At 33.1% G+C, this 23397-nt stretch overlaps 1 protein-coding gene across 21 annotated transcripts in view; it reads left to right on the top strand.

The window, feature by feature from the left end:
- The first annotated feature begins 476 nt into the window (after positions 1-476).
- LOC143256049 (protein FAM13A-like) overlaps positions 477-23397 on the top strand; it is an 84617-nt gene continuing 61696 nt past the window's right edge. For 7 of the 21 annotated variants that reach the window (XR_013030976.1, XR_013030975.1, XR_013030977.1 and 4 more), the window contains exons 1-2: positions 20009-20169; positions 22219-22651. The gene's annotated coding sequence lies outside the window, so the exon portion shown is untranslated. Of the gene's footprint in view, positions 970-8151; positions 8294-19555; positions 19767-19863; positions 19969-20006; positions 20170-20245; positions 20440-22218; positions 22652-23397 lie in introns of those variants that run through there. The other 14 variants (XR_013030974.1, XR_013030978.1, XM_076512693.1 and 11 more) reach the window with 12 other exon arrangements.

Below are 23397 nucleotides of genomic sequence, written 5' to 3' on the forward strand. Positions count from 1 at the left end.
ACCAATAGGTGACAGGACTTACAAATATCAACATACTCTTAACTTTGAGATTTGAAACAAACACAAAGAGACACTGATCAGTCTGCAACTTCCTTTTTCTTACGTGTAAGCTACATGAATTGACAGTGCTCGAGATTATAAGGGCAATGACCAAATAGCGATTATTTTTTGTTTTGTTTCAGAAAAAAAATTATTCATATAAACGCGTTAAAAATACGATGCGTTTCGAAACAGAGGGCATATCACTCTCGTTTTTCGTAGTACAGTTGTTCTCATTTTAATAGATTGAACATAAAAGACAATCGTGAAAAGTGAAAGATATATTTCAGTAGCATTCGGGATAGTTTATGTTCTAGACAGTGTATAGGTATCAAGTTTGTATCGGTCGCTCAAGAAAAAAAAAAACATTGATAGCGTACAGCGTTGATAACATTTAAGAATGTGTTTATTTATTTAGTCTCAAAGCATCGGTTAAAGAATGCTGGTTTAAGCGTTTGCTTTTCTGTCTTTTATCACAGGCCTGTGGTTTTAAATAATTTTTAAACAAATATTTTTCAGAGCTATAACGCTAGACCAACTAATGGTAGATACTGAAGAAATATTAAAATCCCTTAGCGTTTAAGATGCCAAAAACATTGTTTGTAGCACATAGCTACACAATAGGCTATATGTGCTGTACCAACCATAAGTATAGAAACTCGGTTTTTAGCGGTCCCAACCCCAGTTACACTTCCTGATGAGTCAGTGGAGAACACACCTTTAACTATATCTTTCAGCGCCTATAGAAAAACATAATTATGACAGTGTATTTGTTTGTTATATAAGATATTTTGACCATATGTTCTTGTAAAACACAGAACAGTCTAGGACTAGAAACAAACTTCGTTTATTACCTATATACTCTCCTGCAAGAGCAAAAAAAGAAGCCATTGTTTTTCGTTTGTGTCAGTTTCTATGCCAAGAAAAACTGTGAGTATGTTTTACATAAATATTTTAAACCTTTACTGAAGATGTTTTTTCTCTTATAACAAAGTTGAGAGTTATTGTTTTTGTAGGCAGATCTTCTAATAGATTGATTCTCATTTCCGTCTGCAACACTAAGAAAACTAATTGTGAAGAAAGAGAAAGCTTCATAATGACACAGTTTGTGTTGACCCCATTTGTCAATCTATAAAATTTGAGTTTGTTTGTTATGAATTTTGCGCAACACTACACGAGGGCTATCTGCACGAGCTGTCTCTAATTTGCAGAGTAAGGCTAGAGGGAAGGCAGCTAGTTATTACCACCCACAGCCAACGCTTTAGATACTCTTCTGCTAAAAAATAGTGGGATTAACAGTCACATTACAAGGCCTCGACAGCTGAAAAGGTGAGCATGTTTGGTAAGATGAGGATTCGAACCCGCAAACAGCAGACTAGGAGTCGAGCACCGTAGCCAACTGGTCATGCCAGACTAATTTGAGGTTTAAATTATCCGTAAGCAAGGCACAGAGTTCTGATTTAAAATAGTTGTGACACTTTGATTAGGTTTTCTTTGTTTAATAGCCCTGAAATATCAAAAATAGCGTTGTAGAAAGGAGTGGCTCAGGTGTCAAGATGACGTGATATTCAGTACTTTTTTAAAACATAATGTTCTTTATTTTGATCTTTCTAGCAACACGTCCTAAATTTCATACCGTTCCTGGTATTTCTTCAAGTCTTTGATAAACTCAGCTTTACAAAATCCAGACTCATTCCAACTGACTTAGTACATTATCTTTTGTTAAAAACATCAGATTAAAAACCCAGCGATACATTAAAAATAAATTCACAGTTTAGACGTCAAGGATTTGCATTTCATGAAATTTTGCTTAAAATAACTGATTCAATAAAAAACGGAATAATTGATTGAAATAAGCCAGTAAATAAGTATTGTATTTTGATAAAAGATAAAAACAATTTTTACTTTAAACTGTAAAGCATATAATCTACTTTGATTAGTCATTGTTTATGTGTGCCTTTTTATTTCTCAAGAACTTAGTTGATTTAATGTGCGTGTATGTATTTTCTTATAGTAAGGCCACATCAGGTTATCTGCTAAGTCTACCGAGGGTAATCGAAACCCTGATTTTAGTGTTGTAATTCCGTAGAGTTACCGCTGTACCAGCGGGGGACTTCAGTTGATTTATTCATAATAGAACGAGCTAACAGTTTGCTTCCATCAATTTCAAACACGAATGCCACATAAACACGATAATTTTAGTTATAGTTTTCTAAAACGAACAAAAATATTCATGGGGGAATGATTGGATAAAAACAATATAGTTTCTCTTTAATTTCTCTTTGAAGGCTAAGCAGTGACCCCGAGGGTTCACAACACTGAAAGTTGGGTTACGATACCCGCGAAGGTAGAGTACAGATAGCTCATGGTATAGTTTTTCTTCGCTTAGCAATTAATAAATTTCTGTAATTTTTTTAAAACATTAAATGAAAAATGATTGAAAATTTGAATATATTTTAATTATTTAAATGTTGAGTTATGTTTTAAAAAATACCCGTTATTCTTTTCTTTTTGTAAAGAGTTATTCTCGTCAACAGTGTATTTACATACATATAACTTATTATATGTTATACATAAAAAAAGAGTTGTAGACTTAGTACTAAGGCACTAGATAGCCAAATTAAATTATTACATGGTTCAGACATTGTTAACTAGCCAAAATAATTTCATTTGGCTATCTAGCATCTTAATAGGGCCTGGCATGGCCTAGCGCGTTAAGGCGTGCGCTTCGTAATCTGAGGGTCGCGGGTTCGCGCCCGAGTCGCGCCAAACATGCTCGCCCTTTCAGCCGTGGGGGTGTTATAATGTGACGGTCAATCCCACAATCGTTGGTAAAAGAGTAGCCCAAGAGTTGGCTGTGGGTGGTGATGACTAACTGCCTCCCCTCTATTTTTACTCTACAAATTAGGGACGGCTAGCTCAAATAGCCCTCGAGTAGCTTTGCGCGAAATTCAAAAACAAACAAAAAAACAATTGTTAGTAAAGTTAGGGGGAACTCCAAAGAGTAACAATAATATTTTTCTTGTTTATAATTAATGTGTGACATGTGACACAGAATTATTTTTATTTTAACCTATTTCACATATCCTGTTTAATGTCTAACGTCGCACCAACATTCCTTAATGAAAACAGTATAAAACAGAATAAAAGTTGTTAAATTCGTAAACCTACGAAATAATAAGAAATTGCGTCTGGGTCATTATATCTGAAGAGAAAACAAAACAAATCTTCTTCGCAGTGTTGAGAACAAAACGTAGTACCAGTCTTTCACGAGGTGCTGGTTGTCTCACTAAAAATGATTGGTGTTTTTCAAACTATTTTCTCAAATATGACAAAAGTTCACTAACGAGTTTACATTATTTTTCACATTATTTCCTCAAAATTATTTCACTGGCCAAACTATTTCATACATGATTTTGAGTCAGTTTTTAAAGATTTTCAACCAAAACCTTTAGGAAAATGTTTTCTTGAGTCTAATGTAGCAGTGAAAAAAAACTATTTTAACCATCAAAATCACCGACTTCGTATTATATAATTCAGTACCTGTGTGATCCACGTATCGCCTTATGTGAAGTAAATTTACGAGTTTACTGTTACAACATTAGTTTTAAGAACTGACTATAAACAAGTAGATGAAACCACTTATTTTCTATGAAAAATGCACAGAGCATCCCGGTAGTAACTGAATGTATCAACTGATATATCAATGTTATTTATTTACAGTTTTTGTGTGACTCATAGGTTATTAGAGAACCTATAGCCAATAAAGTTATGGACCTACAAGTAATTTGGTGCTTATATGCTTCAGAAAACCCTTTGTCAAAAACCGATGGACTCTCGGACTCCGTCGATAATTCCAGGGTTTAAAAAGTTTGAGGAACATTGTTGACTCGAGACAGTTAAAGTTTATAGATTCAGTTATATTTAAGCAATGAACGTACCTTACACTATGCTTCTTCCTCCTTAAATTTTTTGAGAAAAACACGCACTTTTACCCTATAACGTCTAAATATGACGTGAAACAGTTTATTAAATAATATTATAGTTCACGAACTTTATATGATACGGTCTGTGAATTGTTTTGTTTTTTTAATTTCTCGCAAAGCTACTCGAGGGCTATCTGCTGTAGCTGTCTCTAGTTTAGCAGTGTAAGACTAGAGGGAAAGCAGCTAGTCATCATCACCCACCGCCAAATCTTGGGCTACTCTTTTACCACCGAAAAGTGGGATTGGCATTAACATCATAACGCCCCCACGGCTGTAAGAGCGAGCATTTTTGGTCCGACCGGGATTCGAACCTGCGACTCTCAGATTACGAGTCGAAGGCCTTAACTCACGTGGCAATGCCGGGACGACGATCTGAAAACCAACTTCGTTTTCACGTCATTTCTTGTAGAAGATAAAATTGTCAACTGTTCGGAGGCCTGGCATGGCCAAGCGCGTAAGGCGTGCGACTCGTAATCCGAGGGTCGCGGGTTCGCGCCCGCGTCGCGCTAAACATGCTCGCCCTCCCAGCCGTGGGGGTGTATAATGTGACGGTCAATCCCACTATTCGTTGGTAAAAGAGTAGCCCAAGAGTTGGCGGTGGGTGGTGATGACTAGCTGCCTTCCCTCTAGTCTTACACTGCTAAATTAGGGACGGCTAGCACAGATAGCCCTCGAGTAGCTTTGTGCGAAATTACAAAACAAACAACAAACAAACAAACAACTGTTCGGAGAAAACACGAGGATCGAACCAGAACATGTAAATAGCACAGATATTTCCAGATATTGACTGTGAGTTGACTACAGCTTTAATTTCAGCTTTCATGAACTTTAAATAAGTATCAATTTTTTAATCTCTATATCAGTGTGCTAGGTGGAAGTTATTAAACCATTTCCATCTCCTATACACAAAAGAACTTTAATTTTTAATGCGAAAAAAGTGTTCTGAAGCACATGCGTGCAAGTTGAAGTTATAATAAAGTTTAACATTTCCTGGAAGTGTTTTCTTTAAGAAAACTCTACGATCACGTTATACAGATTTGATTAACACAACCCACAGGATAACATAATATAGCAAGGACAAAGTAGCAATTATTTCCCATTATTACAAGGATATTGTCAGGTGTGACCTAGAAATTGCAGAGTCAGGGAAAGGGCTGACGACATCAAACACGGAAAATTTAAAAAACAGTTATAAAAGGGATATTGTACTAACTACACACAGGAATACCCAAATAAATACAACAAATCTTTCCACATACAAGCTGTCAGATACTCTCACCTGCTAGCGTGATTCAAATAACCTAAACTAATGTACTGTTGGTCAGAATTCGTCTAACATTGCACGAGCTCGGATAAATACAAACAACTAAACTCATACAAACGGTTAGATAATCCAACGCCTGTGTAATTTTCCGTGTCCTATTAAATGTTATCGTTAGCCGGTAGATAAAAAAACAACAACCGCACTTAAGAGTTTTTGGTTCACAAATTCTTTGTTTCTACACAGTAAATCTGGTATTGCACATGTCAGACAATTAGGTCAATAGCTGTGCAGCTATGCATTGTTCAAGTGCTTTGAATATATATTTGAAATTGCATTTATTTTTACCTTTCACTCATGTGTGTGTGTGAACGGTATAACTCAAAGGGTTTTCATTTGACTTTGATAAAAATTTCGTATAGGGGTTTATTGTCTTCCAAGGATTCATTGATAAAGTTTTGAAGATTGTAGCACAAGAGCCAAAATCACACTGACGGTAAATCATTTTCGTTAGGATTTTTACAAACTGTCAAAAGTCGAAAACATATTGAGATAGAAAGAGCATCTTGGCACCTATATTTACATTATCGAAGGTGAAGAATTTTGGGGTTATATTTTAATTTGGTTGCTTTAACAGTCGAAAACTACAGGGCAGAGGTTGCACTGTATGAATGTTTTTCTATTTTTTGTTTTAAAATGATAACAAAAAACTCAGTATACACTTTCACGCATCTATTAACGTGCTACAGGTCTCGTGATTATTAGACGGAAAGTTCATATAAATGTTTATTATTCATATTACATATTATTGAGTCAGTCCTAATTTCAATAAAGTAATTATGGAATCCACTTTTTTAAATAAGAAAATAAAAATATTGACATAAGTTTAATTTGTTTATTAAAAACACGCGATTTAACGGTTGTTCATAACAAATCTTGAAAAATATTCTATGCATAATATATAATTACAAGATCTTAAAGGGGAAATCGATAAATTTCCTAAAAAAGGATGTGTAGGGAAAACTACAAAGGTCTAAATGGTCTTTCTCTGTCCATGTTTTATTGTACTTTACATGCCATCTGTAGGGACAGTTTTAAGCACCAAACGGTCCCATGGTGTCCATTGTTATGCCACTTATATTTAATTAAGGACGTCCTTCAAAAACCAAATGATCCATTATTGTCTGTGTGCTAGATACCGTTATGTGTCATACGTAGGAACGGCCTTAAAGAACAAAATGATCCTTTGCTTTGTGTATGTTATGTTATTTATATTTCATGCGCAGGGACACCCGGTTTTTAAAGTTGTAATTCCGCAGACATGCCGCTGTACCACTTGGAATGAAGAAAAAAACCGTACAGTTGGCTATCCAGTCACATTACAGAATCCCTTTTCAGAGTTGCTATGAAGTTGAATGGAAGTAAAAGAAAAATAAATGATTAAAAATGTTTAGGCCCAAACACCGTGGGATGTACTCATCATTTCTATACGAAAAACAAGCAAAAGAGTAAGAAAGAGGGAGTCTGTACAAATACATGTATCAATACAGATATAAGACTACTTACCAAAGCTGTTAAACAAGGACAACATCGTTTCCACTGTTATTGACGTATTTCATAAAATGAATGAAACTATAGTATTTAGAAAATGAGGCTTAAACTTACACTCAAACTACATTTTCTACACCCATTGGGATCAGGCGTTGCATCAGACCTAACTTACAAATTACTTTGCAGCAAGAATATTTTTTCTATTGGACAAGACATTATTGACATCTGTGGTATACTGAATGTCGATAATGGCATGTTATTTCCAACAAAAGCCAGAAAAAACACAACAAAGCGTTTCCAAAGTTTAACACGTTTAAGTTAAACTTCATTGCATTCCCCGATTGGCGAGTGCAAATTTACGTACTTACAATGCTTAAATAATGTGTCGAAACGTGTTTAATACAATATAAATGTATAGAGCTTCTTCATTTGTCTCAAAAATTTACAAAAAAACAACAACACATTCCAACCAGTCAGAGGTATACTGTATATAATAAATATTATTAACTAATGTTAAAACGAAAGATGAAATGCGCTAAACATGGACTTCTTTGTTAGTGCAATTTAAGTTAAATGTCTTATGGTATACTTTCTACGCAGAGGTATCATAAAACGGAACTTCGTTACATATATAAAGAGAAACAGTTTTGTTTTTGTTTTGTTTATATATTAGCACAAAGCTACACAGTACGAAACCTAGTTTCTAACGCTTGAACTCCATAGACATGCTTCTGTGCTACTGAGGGGAGCATATATGTAGAAATATATCAAACTTTATTTCTGGCACATTAACCATTTATTTTGTCAATGTGCAATAGCTCACTTTCTGGTTTATATTAAACAAAAAAGCAAAATTATGTAAATATAAATATTTTGTACAAAGGTAGTAAATTAGTGGCGACATGCAATCAGCAGACTTTAAATTCAAAAGAATATATAATATTTTGCCTGAAGTGCCTTAGCGCGTGTGCTTGTGGCTTACTATAAAACCGTAAAACATGTTAAAAGTTACACAGATTGTTGTATCACAAAGCATGATAAAACATAACTTTGGATAAGAGTAGCATACGAAAGAAACGCAAAAATAAAGTTCCCTGATAAATTGTTGTCAAATTTATAAAACTAGATGCCAAGACGTTTTTGTTTCTATTTTAATAAACGTTGAAAGAATACGAGTCTGCTGTCGTAAATTGTGGCCTGGCCTACTTTTCAATTTCCACTAATTTTCTTTTGAAAGGATTCACGTGCGGAAATAGTAGGAAGGATGAAAATCCAGTCATTTGTTCGTGTCGTAGTCTGTACAAATGAAGTAACAAGATCCCCAACGAAAATAAATAGTTCAGCTAATTAAGATAAACAACTTAACAAACCAGTTAATTAAGCAGCTACATTTGTTGCCTGAGGGATTATTGAATCTTCAAAGAAGAAAGTTTCTCTGTATAGCTTACAAGAACTGGTGAGTCAAAATAGAATATCATTCATTAAGCACTATAAACTCAGTTGGGAGTGGCTTCATTAGTCTGATCGTTCTGTTTAGTTTTTTGAATAATATTCCTTCTACTAGTTGTATTGGTTGGATGTCGTGTCTAGATTAACCTTGGATGAAACTTGTACTGTTACGAAATAATTTTTCATTTTTTACAAAAATGATCAGACTTATTAGTTTCTTAACCAAATATTTAATACCTTTATTCCAAAATAAAACAATTTCATTTTTTCTTGCTGTCAAATATTAACTTCGATTAACTGGTTACTCTTAAGGCACATTATGACTGAAAATACACCTTGGAATCTCAGCTGTTACTATGGGCGTACGTAGAAATTTTTCTAGGGTGGGAAAAAGTTGTGTGAAACTGGAAATTGAATAAGCAATCCATATATATTTGACCGAAGGTGGGGTGGACAAGTGCTCCCTCAAGCCCCAGCCTGTTAAATTACATGTTTGTTGTAAACTCTTCAATAACTATCACATAAAACTATGTGTCTGCTTCAAAATTGCGTCTTGAATACACGTTTCACTTGAACATCAGCTGACATATCCTCTCCGTGGGCCTTCATACAGATATGTGTGTTCCGATTCAGAATTTCGTTATTAAGTACGTTTCGATTCACTTAATTATTATTTATATCACTAATTATTCATATCATGGATTGAGAAAGTTCATGCTCGTCATAGGCAGATATTTAAGTCGACTTTCACTCGGTACACGCTTTGGAGTAGATTTAAATAATTTTTTTTTATTTTGATCCAAAATTGGGTTGTTTGTTTTTTTAATTTCGCGCAAAGCTACTCGAGAGCTATATGCGCTAGCCGTCCCTAATTTAGCAGTGTAAAACCACCCTCCGCCAACTCTTGGGCTACTATTTTACCAACGAATCGTGGGATTGACTGAACATTATAACGCCCCCACGGCTGAAAAGGCGAGTATGTTTGGTGTGACCGGGATGCGAACCCGCGACTCTCAGATTACGAGTCACACGCCTTAACCCACCTGACCATGCCGAGCCTCCAAAATCGGATTATCAAATGTGTGCTGATTTATTTCGCTATTAACGTTAATCATTCATAGATATTAGCAAGTTATTCATAACATACTGTAATAAAATTTTCAGTTTTATTTGATTTTATATATATTAGACAAAAATAATTTTCACAAGAAATTGAAACCTACGATTTACAGTGAGGATAAATAGTCTCTAACCCAGTAACTTATACAAAGCAATTTAATTAATCACTTTCACTCTATTGAATTTAATGTTCTAGTTAAAAAGTGCTTAACCCTACTTTAATTTGTTGCCTTATCTCCCTTTACAGGTAAATATATTTTACAAACATCATCGATTTAAACAAAATCATTTAGAATGCGGCAAATCAAAAAAGCAGATACGAACTATTTTTCGTTTTATATTTAGAATCACTAACCATTAATCAAAAGTCTCTTGAGGTAAAATAAAAGAACAAAATTAATAAACTTATATTATTTATTGGCTCAGAAGAGGAAATGTATATGTTGAGAGGCAGTAAAATTTACGGAAAACTGTATGTAATTTTTAACTTAGGTAAACAAACGGATTTTGTTAGACTGTGGGTGTTATAGTCTCTAGTGAAAGAAAAGCTTATATTACAACCCCCTAATCAACAACTGCTTATAAAACATATGAAAGTCCACCGAAAAATTAGACTAAACCAAGCACAAGCACAGCATACTACAAAGTCAGTCAGACTTTGAGCCTGAAAAAATAAAAATCCTGTCATTTATGGTACTTCAAGTTAATGTTGAGTATATTAGGCCTATCACTATATATAACTGTTATTGATAAAGAGAAGCGAATATCAATATATTTAAGTCTCTGGTGAGAAAATTAAGCCTATCACTATATTCATAACTTTTTGTTATTGATAAAGAGAAGCGAATATCAATATATTTAAGTCTCTGGTGAGAAAATTAGGCCTATCACTATATTCATAACTTTTTGTTATTGATAAAGAGAAGCGAATCCATGTTTAAACTTCCACGCAAATTTAACGTTTACCAAAATGATGCGACTCAACCAGATAATTTTCTCTTTCTTTTTTTTAATAAGATAATTAATACGAAAGTCGCAGCGTAACATATTTACTCTTGTATTTTAGTGCCTATGCTTGTTTCTGTATAGTTTTGTTTTGCATGTGATGTATGTTTTTGACTGCCTTGCGCAAGTCCCGCCTGTTCTCGAAATTTGTAGAAGGTTCTTAAGCGTGAGAATCAGCAGTTAGGTGTGTATGTAATACTAGTGATTGACACTATTGTTGCCAAGCATGACTGGTATATAAAAACCGAGTCGCCGAGAGACTACTAGGATTACTATTAATGGAAAGGGCCCTACGTAGCCAGGTGGTTAAGGCACTCGACTCGTAATCTGAGGGACGCGGGTCCGAATCCTCATCGCACCAAACATGCTCGCCCTTTCAGCCGTGGGGGCATTATAATGTGACGGTCAATCCCACTATTCGTTGGTAAAAGAGTAGCCCAAGAGTTGGCGGTGGGTGGTGATGACTAGCTGCCTTCCCTCTAGTCTTACACTGCTAAATTAGGGACGGCTAGCACAGATAGCCCTCGAGTAGCTTTGTGCGAAATTCCAAAACAAACAAACGAGATGTAATAACATCAACTCAGAATTAATTTGTTCGTCGTGGACCTGAATCACTGATAAAGAATTTAGTTCTAGACCGGATATAAAAATCACTATTTTCTGTACATTTGTAGAACTCTTCTATATAAACCATCATTTTATAATAACTATTACTAATAACCGTTATTATAAATTGTATTGTTTTCTTGAGTGTATATTAAAATACATTTTTGTTCAGAAAGAAAATTATGTGAATGAATTTTGTTGTCAAATATGACAGAATGTATTACATATTGATTTTAATTAACTTCTAAATTCAAATTTCCGGTTATTTGAAATAGTAGTACATAACGTACGTAATATAATAAATCGGAGACTCGTCCGAAAAACAATTAAAATACGAAGCAGCTGCTGTACATAACGCAGAACAAACCTGAGTAAGTTTCTGATAATGATAACAACAGATCTGAACTCATAACATTTGTTATATTTATTTTGAGGCCTGGGATGGCCAGGTGATTAAGGCGCTTGTAATATGAGGGTCGCGGTTTCGAATCTCCGTCACATCAAACATAATTGACCTTTCAGCCTTATGGGCGTTATAATGTTACAGTAAATTCCACTATTTGTTGGTAAAAGAGTAATCCAAGAGTTGGTGGTGGGTGGTGATGACTAGCTGCCATTTTCTCTATCTAGTTTTATACTTCTAAATTAGGGACGGCTAGCGCAGATAGCCCTCGTGTAGATTGCGCGAAATTCAGAAACAAAGAAACATATTATTTTGAGTTACTTATTAGTCTTGGGATTTCATCACACTGAGTAGAGGCAAAATATCGTATTTTTAGGTTATTATAGAGAAAATTATTTTGCTTTGTTTTTATTCTGCCAACTCTGTTTTTATCTTTTGAAATAAATCTTTGTATTTCTTCAATCATGTGAGACTGTAAGAAAAACTGTAGGAATCTTTATACTTTAACTGCATATAGCTGCGTTTCTTGAATGTAAATAAATCAAAAAGGGAAAGAAATAACCTCATGGGCTGTTCATTTTAAGGAACATTATTTCTTTTTACCCCTTTATTATACCTTTATACTTTATACGAAGCCTCGAAGAGATACATTCGCCAATCTTTATTTATTGAGAATTGTTAGGTATGCTCAAGCACGCGCTTTATGGGATAAACATTGCAATGATAAAATCCAAAATGGCAAACTTGTCCCAACGAGTTCAGTTCGGAATAATGAGCAAAACAAACAAAAAAAACATTAGGTATATTTGTATTCTGTGAACTTTTAAGTAAATTATACAAAGTGACCTATTTTTTTTTTATGTTTTCAATCGCTGTTTTTCAAACTGGGATTTCCAACAAAAACAGGGATCTTGAGGCTGTTGTAGAGGGATTACGAGAGCGCAAAGCATATTGCAATAATAGATATTCTGGAGCAGAGGTTCTGAAACTTTTTAAAACTGCGGAGCTTTACATCAGAAAGAAAAAACATTCCGGAGCCTTAATAAAAAAAATACACTAAAAATAGAAACAATCGGTCACTTGTACCAGATAAAGTTTACTTCAAGCTATTTATATAAAGAATATAAATTTATTAAAAATATCAATATTTGAAGAAAAATTTTACTTCTACTTACTTGTTCAAAATTTTCTGTTTGCAAAATTTACATCAGTAAAATTACAGTGTACTTATTTATTTATTAATGGCTTGGATGGGCTTGCTTTTGTTCACAAAGTAGTTCAATATTTGGAGTTATGGCTGTTACCTGTAAGCGCAAGTCGTCTTAAACATTTAGCCTGTTTCTAAATTTACTTTTTGTAGCTGTATACAGTGACAATGTTTGCTCCCAAAAATATGTTGTTGAAAAACGCATCAAAAACTTCAGAGCTCTGTTGCTTATTTCAAGGAACTCCATGGCCATTTGAATCCAAAATTGTGTAATTTCTTCCTGCTGAAATTTTGTTTTTAGGATGTAATCAGTTGAAATTTCTATAAGCTGTTCTCTCTCTTTCAAAACAAATCGTTGGCATTTGCAGAGTGAACAAAATGATTCTGAATCTTCAGTAATTTTTCTAAATGTTTGTTTGTTTTGTTTTTGAATTTCGCGCAAAGCTACTTAAGGACTATCTGCGCTTTTCTAAATGAGGAGGGAAGTACTCCCCAGTAGATATACACAGATAAGATATGTGCTGCAAGACTGAAACTTTTGCATCTTCACTTAAGAAAATGTCATTCATAAGTAAAAAACCACTAAGATTTTCGAAGCAGTCGAGTTATTCCATAAGTATATATTCACCCCAAAGTTTTAACTTACGTTGAAACGATTCCATTTTATTCTGACCTCTGAAATACGCTACCCTGGTACCCTGCATTATAGCATTCACTTCGTTTAGATAGGCAAATACGTCCGAAAAGTAAGCCACTTTCTGTATTCAGCATTTGTCCCTTAATTTGTATTCAAGTTCAAACTGGCGTTCAGAGAAAAAGAAACCTATCTTCTCACGCAGTTCGTAAAACTGAGCAAGCACTTTTCCCTGAGAAAGCCATCGGACTTCAGTATGAAGCAGCAAATTTTTATGTAAACTTCCCATATCCTCACAGAATAAACTGAAGATCCTTGCATTGAGTTGTCTTGATTTTATAAAATAAACTATTTTTATGACATTATCTAATACTTCTTTTAAACCTTCTGACATTCGTTTCATTGCAAGTGTATGATGATGAAGATAGCAGTGGATGCTCTCGATGTCCGGGTTTTCTTTTTTATGCGTGCCATTGCGCCAAAAAAGTTTCCAGTCATAGGTGCAGCCTCATCAGTGCAAATACTTGAGCAAGGCTTCCATTTGATCTCATGTTCTTCCATAAATAAATCGATCATTTTAAATACTTCTTCGTCTGTTGTTTGAGTAGGCAAAGGTTTGCAAATTAGCATGTCTTCTTCAAAACTAGCTTCGTGAATATAGCGAACAAACACAAGCAACATCGCACAATCTGCGACATCTGTTGATACACCCATCTGAAGCGAAAAAGTTGGAGTCGCTTTTACTCGCCTTATTAATTCCGTTAGGCAATCTACTGACATATCCTTGATTTTTCGAGAAACCGAGTTGTCAAAAGGGGCACAGAGTTAATGTTTTAAAGAAATTTCTCATGGTTTTATCAAATCTTCTGCAATTGTATGAACTTCACCTGATTTTGCAATACGTTAACTAACACGATATGAAACAATAAGAGCATTTTGTTGTCCTGATGGACAAACGAACGAAATGTAGCTTTTCTTGCATTTAATTGCAAACATTTTCTTTTGAAATACTCGGAAGTTGGATTTTTTTAACTGGGAGTGTTTGGTTTCTAGATGCCATTTTAACTTTACTGGATGCAAACTACTGCTACTCAACACTGTTCCACATTCAACACACAACCCATTTGGTCCATCTTCAGTACCTGTCCATGTAAAATCATATTAAATGAAACTTTCATCATACTTTATTTTCTTTCTTGTTTCAGTACTTCTTGTATCATCCTGCGTTGAAGTGCTCGCACACGACGATAACGCCGATGAATTCGTATTAGACCTAGGAAGATTTTACTCGTATCAGATTTATTACTGATATTCAGTTACTTATCCATTATAAGGGTGACAACTAATTATTAATTTGTGTAAAAACGTATTCTTATATCTTTGGCACTTCTAAAGTACTTTCACGAAAATAAAATAGTTTCTTAATGAAAACTCGTTCAAGCACTTGAGTTTTATCATCACACAATGACATGCAGACCTGAGACTAGTGTTGCCATAACTAAGTCAAAAATAAAGATTTGTGGAAAAAAGACTAAGCTGCTAGAATAATATCTTTTTATAAAGGAAGAGGGCACCCTATTATTTTTACAATTTTGTTTTGTTTTTAACAAAATATTAAACCACATCTGATGTGCGTCTAAATCTCGAACGAAATGATACAAAATGAAATATTAAGTCATGTGGGAATATGACGTCACAGAGCTCATTGGTACTAAATTTGTCTAATTAAGTAAGCTACAACGAATCTAAACTAACCTAACAATTAGTGATGACGAGAGAACCCACTTATAGTGAAAAAAACATATAACCTAACAATTACCAGTTACAACTGTCATGAATATAATTATACTTATTATATATATATATTTTTGAAATTGAAACAATTGATATTGCATCTAATTGCATCACAATGTTTCAAATTTTGACAAGTTTCAGCGAGGATGTCATGTCTCATTTTGTTTCATTTCGTTCGAGATTTGGCCGCTAATCAAATTCTGGCTTTTAAAAGACAGTTGTCCATGGTTGAGTGTCGCGGGATCGAATCCCGGTCGCATCAAACATGCTCGCCCTTTCAGCCGTGGGGGCGTTATAATGTGACGATCAATCCCACTATTCGTTGGTAATAGAGTAGCCGAAGAGTTGGCGGTGGGCGGTGATAACTAGCTGCATTCTCTCTAGTCTTACACTGCTAAATTAGGGACGGCTAGCGCAGATAGCCCTCGTGTAGCTTTGCGCGAAATTAAAACAAAACAAAACAAACAAACTATCCATGGTTGACCGATGTTTCATACGAAAATTACCAGGCTATCTTGCATCTCCAATGACGCATGTGATCTTGAGATGGTGCCATAGCTACTAGGAACCAGTGGTGCCACTGTCGAAGTTAATTGAGATTATATTAACACTTTCAGCGCGAGAACTTCCCCTAAGATAAATAAAATTGTCTGGCGTTAGGCAAAATAAAATATTATGGGCTCAATATGCGATAAACGTGTTATATTAAAGATATATTTTTCTTTTTACTTTTTTGTACAGCGTATTCTGATTCAATTTTATAGTTTTAGGAAAAATTTTAACATTCTAAAATTTCCTCACGGAGCCCAAGGGCTCCGCAGAGCATAGTTTGGAAAACCATGTTCTACAGCATATACAGTAATTTGCTACAACTTTATGTGTGTGTGGAGGAGGCAACACGATCCGAAATAATTTCAACGGTGGGCCCAACAAAAACGATTGAGAACCCCTGCTTTAGGTAACTAAACATACGACATTCGAAATACTTTCATTAAGATTGATACTTTATGGTTATTCGATCAGTCAGCAATTAAGTATTACACACAGAGAAACTGTATACAACACTGATATGATAAGAACATTTTGTAAGGTGATTAACCATGATTATAATTAAGCATATTTGACATAAGACATTGAAATTAGGCCTATTATATTTTTAATACATAACACATTACCGAACAAACTTTCGTAACTGGTGTTATTTTGGCTACTGAATGTATCGTTATAAAACAAGTAAAACTATGTTGAATCTGTCTTAAAATTAACACCAAAAAAGAGAGAAAAATTGTTAAAACAATTCATCAATAATAATCGTGAAACCAACCATAATATACATTTAACTTTAAAACATAATACACTGTAATAAAATAAGCAGCAACAAGAGAGACGAAACGACCAAACTGATGTTCTAATCATGTATATTTTGATTCAACAAGAGCACGTGATGAGTTACTAGATACATTTTATGAATTGCAAAACTAACTATATACACTTCTGCTTATATATTATAATACTTGTTTATATTTCACGTTCATCGATATAACTGTGAAATAGTTTACAATATAACTCGATTTTTGTTTGAAAGAGTTATTTAATTATTAAAGGATTTTTTCTCATCAGTAAATCTATACTGTTTAATAATTTATTCGAACCATACAACGATTGGAGCGTATTCACTAACCTAATCTCCATTACACCAAACATGCTCGCCCTTTCAGTCGTGAGTTTGTTTTGTTTGTTTTGGAATTTCGCAAAAAGCTTCACGAGGGCTATCTGTGGTAGCCGTTCCTAATTTAGGAGTGTAAGACTAGAGGGAAGGCAACTAGTCATTATCACCCACCACAAACTTTTGGGCTACTCTTTTATACGCCCCCACGGCTGGAAGGGCGAGCATGTTTAGCGCGACGCGGGCGCGAACCCGCGGATTACGAGTCGCACGCCTTACGCGCTTGGCCATGCCAGGCCAATGGTTAAAGAAAGAGCTTTTGTCGTTGGAAATAATTATTTTTTATACTCTCGTTCACAGACTAAAGATGTATGAGATGATTAAAATTCATCAAAATATTTATAAACATCTCTTTCTTTATAGTTATGTTTTGATTCCTTATATCCATAGCTAAAAAATTGAAATAATTTTTTTCTGTTGTTTGTTCTAATAAATTTTATTAATCACCTTAACAAAAGCGCTTTTTTTTCACTTACTTCTTTTATTCACTTTTTAAGTGCTAATTTCGCCCATCCGAGTTCAAATAATGCTTTGTGTTTCTTTTCTATAACCCGCAATGATTATTTCATACGATTTAATATCTATAACTGTAATTTTATTACAATCTTTAATTTGACAGTCCTTTACGTTGTTTATATGCTTTTAAAAAAATCAGTGGAGCAGTTGTACGTGTCCAAGTGGCTGTATTATAAGTTACCTTACTAGATAAGCGTTTTACTTCATTTTCTCAACTTTATACATGTGTATTTTAAACTAAGTCACGAACGTTTTTACCTTTCCTGTTTGGTATTAAGAGTATTATTTATCTCTTCGCTAATTTTTCTATTCTACTAAATACAATTCGCGCTTTTTGGCTCTTTTCTGCTTTAGAATTTAAACTTTTCCCTTTTCACAACTTTATTTGCTTTCATTTTGTATTCCATCTTCAAATATTTTGCAATTCATTCATGCAATCTCCTATTCGGAGATGAACTACTCGACCAAAAATTGATGATACTCACATATGCCTAGAACAAAGAGTTTTGCTCATATGTGTAATTTATAATATACTTTTACTTTAAAAAAAGCCATTGTAAAGAGGTCATCAAGACCCTTATTCTACTTAAAATTGATTAACTAAGCCTTCCCAACACTGCCCATGAAACACTGAAGATGAAAAAACCACAGATAGCTTAATAAAAATCATTATTCTCATAACATTTATTTGCCAGTTAATCAAATAATGAGGGTTGTATCTCACGTCCCAGCTGATAAACAAATCTTGAATGTAAATAGTACACAAATATAGCGAGGGTCACTATTTACACCATCCTCAGACTAATGAATTGGTAGAGTATTTCTACAGAAATAAAAACTATCCCGATTACTGAAGAACGTAATTCCTACCTGTATCGTTTTCCTATTAATTTTTCAGCTTTACTTTTCTTTCAATTCTCTTTACAGTTTATTATTTTTGAGTTGCTAATTAATTTGTGCAATGCAACAAAATCGTAAAAGCAAGTTTAGAAAATTACAACTCATAAAACATTAGTGTCCTGTTAATAAAGAAGTTCGTGGGTTAAAGTATTTCAAAGTTTTATTGAATTTATTTTGCATTTTTACTCTTAGGAAAAGATAAGAATTATTCATTGCTCTGTTGTCTTGATATTATAAAGTACAAAGCTACACAACTGGCTCTCTGTGTTGTGTTTACCTCTGGTATCGAAATCCGGTTTTTAGTGTTATAAACATTCAAACTTACCTCTAAGTGACTGTGAGGAGGGGACATATCCATCGCAATAATTAGAGAAATTGAATTGATAAAGTCTGAAATATATATTAGTGAAATAATAGAAAAGTTGAAATAATATTGAACGTTTGCATAGTTTGTAACTGTCCAGCGTAAGCAAACTAGATCCTACAATGTTGTATCTCTTTACAAATTATAGAGAAACATCATGTAATCTGAATGTTTGATAAGAAAAACTCGTGGTTGGAATAAGCCCATAAGGTTCCCACACGTTTAAAGTCTATGCAAAACATCCGTGGATTACTGGTTGTCGTACCTGTACGATTGATTTGAGTATTTATGGTTTTTGTTGTTTCCTCAATAAAACTGTAATTAAGCTATAAGAGTAAAAGTTAAATTCCTTTATTCGATCAGACAACGCAATCAAATAATTGTCAATGGATGCTTCTGACTGCTGCTTTTTCGTCTATACACAAATATCCTTAATATAGCATTGATAAAAAATGTGAAGCAATAAGAAGAAAAAGGAAAAGACGTTAAAGAATATTTGTTTGGCTTCTACACAAGGTTTGTTTACTTAGAATAAAACACAAAGCTACACAGTGTTTTACCCGAATTCAAACCAAATCTTCAGACAAAAATGACCCCTAGTGTTACACTAGAAGACAGAGCACAGATAGTTCAATGTGCAGCTTTGCATTTATTTACAAACAAAGAGTACCATTGTTGTTGTTTTTTTTCTCAATAAGAAATATTTTAAGTATCATAGTTGATGAACAATAGTGGAATAAAATTAATACAGTTGAGCTAAAGAAGCTTCCAAGTAAAATGTAAATGTATCATGATAATATCAAGAGTGTTGGCTGATTCTCTCTCGATGAGCGGAATAGTATTTGGTCACTTCTTTGTTCGCATGAACTAAAGATATTGAATTATTATTATCCGACACCATGGTTCACCTTTTAAGAATTTGTGCTTGATATTTTGTGAATGTTTTTTTTTTTTTTTCACTTTTAATGTTAGCTTCATAAGCTCGAGATTCATTGGGATTCAAGTTAGTTATTTTCATCATTTTGCACGTGTACTATGTTGTAGCTTGTTCTTTTGCTTTATTACAAATCAATCTAAGGAAATAATTTAGAGGCAAAATTGGCCTTTTTCATTTGGTTAGCTCATTCTCAATTGTGTTGAGATTAGGAATACATTATCTTCGTTGATTTGTGTGTGTTTGTGCACAACGTTATGAAAAGGTGACGGGTGAGTAAATTAGTATTTTAAATTCGTTAATATCTTGTAGTTGTGAACATCTTTAAGATATAATAGAATCATATATTTTATGTATTATTTTTCTAAGTCTACATGTTGCCGCTGCATCATTTACACATGCGTTGTGAGTTATACTCAAGGTGCTTGAAGTCTGGGGGAGGTGCGAGATCATAATGTCATAGGAAGATGACAGGTAGAAGTGACTTCTCTGATTGGTGTTGTTAATTAATATGTACTAGTTCTTTATATATTTAAAATATAAGAATTATTTTGTTATTTATTATTTAAAAAACACAATTCTTATATTCTCTTGTGAGTTTATGGACAAAAACGAGTAATAATATTCGATATTATGTGACTTCGTAGTTTGACGGCACCGGCACTGGCACTACCGGTGATTATGTTTTAATACTAGTTTTGTTTTAGTTTGTCATTATCAGAAATACAACCAATAAGTTACTACCAATGCACCGAATCTTAAAGCTGAAATCTGTGCTTGTTGTATCGTTACATTTTACGTGTCATTGTCGAATTTTGAAATATGTATGATATATATTATAAATCTATATAAAGTTAGGATTTTAATTTTTATAAGTAAGTTTTATTTTAAAGTCTTGTGTCAATTCAGGTTATCATATACAATAAATAAAAAGGGCGTATGATGGTATGATTATGAAGTTTTTTTATAATTAGTCTAGTAATTACTAAATTAGTTTTATATTTTTACTACTAGTACTACCACTATTATTACTAAATTTGAGGGATAACATGGGTCCACTTGGCCTATCCAGTTGTAACATTCATCAAATCAATCTGTTTTATATTTAGTTCAGATTTATCAATTATTATTCAAGTCCTTTCTCAAACTTTCCTGATCCTCTTTGTGTCTACAGCTTCTGAAGGTAATTATTTCAAAGGCAGATTATGCTGTTTGAAAAAACAAGACTTGCCTATTTTATAGACAGCTTTAACTATAAAATATTAAGGCTGCTACTTCATATTCCATTATTCACAAGAAAAAAGAACAAAGTGATCCACCAGTAATACCTGTCTCCCTTATAGTTTTAAACACACAGTCAGATTATCTCAGATGCTTCTGTTTTTAAGAGAAAATAATTTTAAGAATTTTATCTTGTTTTCATATGATAATTCCTCTATCCCATGAATCGTCTCAGTATTAGCAGTGGTAATTATTTGAATGTTTTACGTTAATTCAGTGATATTCTTAAAATAATAAGAACAATCTTCCAAATGAGGCATAATCAGACATCTGTGCAAAAATACTTTAACATACTTTGAATTATATTCAATATTCCTCTAAAGACAACCAAAGATTCTATTTGTTTTCTCATTGGCAACAGCACACTGTCTTGAAAGCATAAGAGACTAACTGTTCATGCTGAAAATGAAACATTTTTGTTGAATGCACATGAGCATATGTTTCTAAAGATATGAATATCTTGTAAGATTTATGAACAAGTTTGAATTTTTTAACATGCAATTGAAACTTTTTGAAGAACATGTTCTAGGTTATCTTACTTGAAATTGTTTCAAAATTATTATCTTACTTGAAGTTGTAACATTAGACTTTTATTGATAGTACCAAATTTGGTTGTTTGGCAATGATAGAATTTCAATAATCATAAAATAGAGAAATTTTAATATTTAAGTTTTCTTTACATGAAATTGTGTTGTTTATGTAATGTAGGATATTTATTTTTAAGATAAAGTAAAAAAATATTAAAATGTAATGAAGTTTATAGCAACAAAATAAATTAGTTTTACCTAAAATGGATGGATGTACAAATACAGGAATGCCTTGCATATTAAGTATGTACACTTATTTAGCAATTTCTAAACTGTTAAATTTGCTATCATTCTATAAACTTTTATGTATGTAAATATTTTTAAAAATATGATAAATAAAAACTTATTATTAATTTAATTAGTTTGGGGCTGTCTCTTTATTTTATATTAAAACTTTTTAGTTATTATTAAAGCCCAAATAAATAAATTAGACAAACTAGTTTGAAGTCTGTGTTATGAATTATTACAAGCAAGTATGTTCTTAACCTTAGTGATGTACATTATTCTTTGCTATCTGGCTGAAACTAATATTGTACATTTGGAAAATTCATAGTAATTCTTATAAAAAGTTTAGTGGCAATAATTAAGTATAAAAGTTTTTATAGACTCATAATGATGTTTTATCTCTTGTACAAATGATGAAACCTTTCATTTTATTCATTCAGTCCTATACCTGTATACTTTCTCATTTTACTCCAGCTTGTCTGTTTCATATTGAGTTTATGTGTTAAGTAAAAGTAAGGACATTGTTGTTTACAGTTACTGTGTTCCTTTTCTTAAAGTAGAACTAAGATAAAAAGAACAACAACATTAAGTTCATGTAATATTCACCTTGATCTTTTGATTTGTTTTGCAGGATTTCCTGACAAAACCTGATTAAAGAAATTACCAGTTACTACAACAATGGATCAATGGCTTGTTTCATATTAGAGTTTATAAGCAGTAAAGTTTTCGTAGTTAAAATCAGATGTTGTCTTTGAAGCTTGTTGCTTGCAGATCTCTAAAACAGCCATGAAGATTTTCTAGAAATGTTTATTAACAAAGAATTAGATTTGGTTGCTGCAGACATTAATCTGGTATCACACTTTTTTGAAAGTTGATACTTAGATTTGACCTAGATCTGATAGGAATTGAGTATATTAATCATTCTCTGTGTACCTCTGTTGAAAACTGTTCTGGTTAGCTTGTGTACATTGAGAACACTAAATGTTTGTAAATATTAAAAGTGTGACTTGGCAGCAATAACCTTTTTTGTATACTCAAATGTGGAATGACTGATTGTCTTAAAGGTAAGCTACATTGAGTTTTGATGAATTTTAATAAAATCAGATAATATTTTGATATGATCATGTAACCTTTATGGATAATTACATGATATTTATATGTTGTTAGGTAATATTTTAAAATAATCTGAGAGTAACTGTACAATCATGTAGTCTCTAAGTTAAGTGTAGTTAGCTAATTTAATTATTTGAGTAGGTGAGCTTTGTATATGTTGATAAGAGCTCTTTTGATGTAGTGTAAACACACACACACACACACACACACATGTATTTATTTTTCCTAACTTGTAAATACTAAAGAAATATGAAAAATAATTACTTAATTCAAGGACTTTCAGTTGCTTCACAAATTCAGAATCTTCACAACTGTACAAGTGATGAACTTTGGTATTCTGTGAGAAACATTTGTTTTGTGGTCAGTTGGAGCTATTAAACATACTTAGTATGGACCTTGAGTAACTTGATCTTCAATTAGTTGATGCTTAAAGGTCCCGTAGAATTAGCATTATACACTTATCATAGCAGAGTAACTTGTCTGAAAATTATAGAAAAATACTGAAAATACACCTACACTTTGAAAGCCTAAGTGCAGACCTGTTCTCAGATTAGAGTTTCACATTTTTATTGTAAGAGCTATAATTGTGTGTAATCTCTTTCTGTGAAGAGGAAATGTGTGATTTATAATAGTATATTTTAAACCTGTTTTCTGTTATATGATATTTCTTTTTCTTATGCTGATATTTAGTTATCTA

Source organism: Tachypleus tridentatus, chromosome 7 (genome assembly GCF_004210375.1).
Source record: "Tachypleus tridentatus isolate NWPU-2018 chromosome 7, ASM421037v1, whole genome shotgun sequence".
NCBI lineage: Eukaryota > Metazoa > Arthropoda > Merostomata > Xiphosura > Limulidae > Tachypleus > Tachypleus tridentatus.